Below are 4,017 nucleotides of genomic sequence, written 5' to 3'. Positions count from 1 at the left end.
ACCCAGCATTTTGCTGCATACAGGAAACACACCCCAGTGACAAAGACAGCCAATTCCTCAGAGTAAAAGACTGGGAAAATTTTTTCCAAGCAAATGATCGCAAGAAACAAGCTGGAGTTGACTTGAAGTATAACAAAAAAATAGACTTTCAACCAAAAGTTATCAAAAAAGATAAGGAAGAATACTTCATACTCGTCAAAAGAAATATCTACCAAGATGACTCTCAATTCTGAACATCTATGCTCCAAATGCAAGGGCACCCACATTCATAAAAGAAACTTTATTAGACCTCAAAGCACACATTACACCTCACATAATGATAGAGGGAGACTTCAACACTCAACTCTCATCAATCATGGAACCAGAAACTAAACAGAGACACAGTGAAACTAAGAGAAGTTATGAACCAAATGGATTTAACAGATATCTATAGAACATTTCATCCTAAAACAAAAGAATATACCTTCTTCTCAGTGCCTCATGGTACCTTCTCCAAAATTGACTATTTAATTGGACACAAAACAGGCCTCAATGGATACAAGAAGATAGAAATAATCCCATCCACCCTAGCAGATCACCATAGACTAAGGCTGGTTTTCAATAATAACAAAAACAACAGAAAGCCCACATACACATGGAAGCTGAACAATATTCTACTCAATGATAACTTTGTCAAGGAAGAAATGAGGAAAGACATTAAAGATGTTTTAGAATTTAATGAAAATGAAGGCACAACATACCCGAACTTATGGGACACAATGTAAGCAGTGCTAATAGGAAAACTCATAGCTCTGAGTGCCTCCAAAAAGAAACTGGAGAGAGCACACACTAGCAGCTTGACAGCACACCTGAAAGCTCTAGAATAAAGAGAAGCAAATACAACCAAGAGGAGTAGAAGGCAAGAAATAATTAAACCCAGGGCTGAAATCAGCCAAGTAGAAACAAAAAGAACTATACAATGAATCAACAAAACCAGGAGCTGGTTCTTTGAGAAAATTGACCAGACAGATAGCCAGACTAACCAGAGGGCACAGAGAGTGTATCCAAATTAGCAAAATCAGAAATGAAAAGGGAGACATAACAAACTGAGGAAATTTAAAAAAACATCACCAGATCCTACTATAAAAGCCTATATTCAAGAAAACTGGAAAATCTGGAAGAAATGGGGAATTCTCTAGACAGATACCAGACACCAAAGATAATCAGGATCAGATGAACCATCTAAACAGTCCCACAACCCCTAAAGAAATAGAAGCAGTCATTAAAAGTCTCCCAACCAAAAACAGCCCAGGACCAAGTGGGTACAGTGCAAAATTCTACCAGACCTTCATAGAAGACCTAATACCAGTACTGTCCAAACTATTCCACAAAATAGAAACAAAAGGAACACTACTCAATTCATTCTATGAAGCCACAACTACACTTATACCTAAACCACACAAAGAAAGAAAACTTTAGACCAATTTCCCTTATGAATATCGATACCAAAATACTCAATAAAATTCTGTCAAACAGAATCCAAGAACACATCAAAATGATCATCCATCATGATCAAGTAGGCTTTATCCCAGGGATGTAGGGATGGATCAATATATGGAAATCCATCAATGTAATCCACTATACAAACAAACTCAAAGAAAAACACCACATGATCATCTCATTGGATGCTGAGAAAGCATTTGACAAAATTCAACACCCTTTCATGGTAAAAGTCTTGGAAAGATCAGGAATTCAAGGCCCATACCTAAACATAGTAAAAGCAATATACAGCAAACCAGTAGCCAACATCAAATGAAATGGAGAGAAACTTGAAGCAATCCCACTAAAATCAGGGACTAGACAAGGCAGCCCACTCTCTCCCTACCTATTCAATATAGTACTCCAAGTCCTTCGCAAAGCAAACAGACAACAAAAGGAGGTCAAAGGGATACAAATTGGGAAGGAAGAAGTCAAAATGTCACTATTTGCTGATGATATAATAGTATACTTAAGTGACCCCCAAAAATCCTGCCAGAGAACTCCTAAACCTGATAAACAACTTCAGCTGGATCATCTCTGGCACCGTGTGGGTGATCTCTGGGATCAGCAAGTACAGCAGGACTTTCCTTCCATATTTGTCATTAACTATGCTGGGCAAGGAACTGATGTCTTCTGATATGATTATCTGTTTCACAAGCCTAGTATCATCAATACAATCAAACGCTGCCAGCAGAACCAAGTGAGAGTAGTGTCCATTAGCAACTGTCTCCATGTATGTCTTCATTGTTTTCATGATCATTTTTCTGTCTTGGGCGTATCATGCCTCAAGCAGTGCATGGCCACTCTGGCACCACAGTGTGTGTTGCCAGGTATACCACTGCTTCCCAGATGGTTTCATTTAGTTCCGATTGAAGTTTTGGGGGGTATATGGGTTAAACAGTCCAGGAATACTTTATGAACCAGTGAGTGCTTAATCACAGCTCCCTTTCGGGCCATGGGAGTCAGAATCTGCTTCATTTCATCCAGGATAAGCTCTAGCTTCCCAGGCTGCAACTCTAGCACCATTTCCAGAGATGGGTGATCTGCTGACTTGTTCCCATAGAGTTCCCACAGAGCTCCTCTGTCAGCATGTTCCTCTGTTCCAAAATGGCTTTGTCGTTGTATGCACACTCCACAATGGCCGATGCTTCTGAATGCTGCAGCATCTTCCTCACATGATCTTTAAAACTTCTGATTATCTCCACAACCTGTGGTTTACTTCCATACATGAGAAATTTCTTAGCGATATTCCTGGAATATTTGGCTTTACTTAATTCAGCAAGTCACCTTGCAATTCTTCAAAAGCCTGTTTCCTCAGCTCCTCACGCCCTTACTGAATGAGGCATTGGATCACTGGAGTTGAGAGTCATGTGCAAAGGCAATAGTTTTAATTCTCCCTTGAATCAACTTCTGCAAATCACTCATGAGCTTCGCCCCTTTTTTCTTTGTCACAGTCTTTTTTTCTCAAGCTCTCCCAAATGTGCTTTGCTCAAACCACGATGTCGTCTTATCACCGAGCTGCCTGCTCTGCTTCAGCTCTTAAATCTTCTTTTTGAAGTCAGCCCACTTGGGTTTCTTGGCTGCTGATTCATCACTTTTACCATCTGGCTGCAATTTCCTCTTCTTGTTGAGTTTATCTGCCTTCTGGAATTTGTCCTTCGGTCCTTTGCCCCACTGTGGCTTGTTCTTGAACTTCTTCACACGCTTCTTGTCAGGTTCTGTGGCACCTTTCTCAAAGTTCTTAGGTGTGACTTTAGGTCTGCCTTCCTTAGCAGCTTTCCTTGGGAATGTACTTGAAGAACTAGACTCACTGTTTTTATGAAATCTATTCTTTGCTTGTGATGTCTGTCGACTCTTTCCTGTCATTTTTTTTCCTTCCCTTTGACTTCCATTACAGCAGTTCGCACACGTGGGGAAGATGCTTACAAACTCGACCCATTCTTATCTCCTGTACAAAGATCAAGTCCAAGTGGATCAAGGACCTCCATATACAGATACACTGAAACTAATAGAAGAGAAAGTGGGGAAGAGCCTCAAACACATGGGCACAGGGGAAAATTTCCCAAACATAACACCAATGGCTTATGCTATACAATCAAGAATCTACTAAACGGGACCTCATAAAATTGCAAAGCAAAGGACACTGTCAATAGGATAAAATGGCAACCAACAAATTGGGAAAAGGTCTTAACCAATCCTACATCCCATAGAGGGCTAATATCCAATGTATACAAAGAACTCAAGAAATTAGACTCCAGAGAACCAAATAACACTATTAAAAATGGGCTACAGAGCTAAACAAAAAATTCTCAACTGAGGAACTTCAAATGTCTGAGAAGCATCTAAAGAAATGTTCAACATCCTTAGTCATCAGGGAAATGCAAATCATAACAACCCTAAGATTCCACCTCATATCAGTCAAAATAGCTATGATCAACAGCTCAGGAAACAACAGATGCTGTAGAGGATGTGGAGAAAGAGGAACACTCCTCCATTGTT

General features: G+C 39.9%; 1 pseudogene; it reads right to left on the bottom strand.

Moving 5' to 3' along the window:
- Positions 1 to 1,987: 1,987 nt before the first annotated feature.
- Pum3-ps2 (pumilio RNA-binding family member 3, pseudogene 2) lies at positions 1,988 to 3,410 on the bottom strand (annotated as a pseudogene).
- Between the last annotated feature and the right edge of the window lie 607 nt (positions 3,411 to 4,017).

Source organism: Rattus norvegicus, chromosome 9, assembly GCF_021556685.1.
Source record: "Rattus norvegicus strain SHRSP/BbbUtx chromosome 9, alternate assembly SHRSP_T2T, whole genome shotgun sequence".
NCBI classification, from domain to species: Eukaryota; Metazoa; Chordata; class Mammalia; order Rodentia; family Muridae; genus Rattus; species Rattus norvegicus.
The sequence above is the reverse complement of the archived record's forward strand: the minus strand, read 5'-3'. Positions and strand labels throughout refer to the sequence as shown.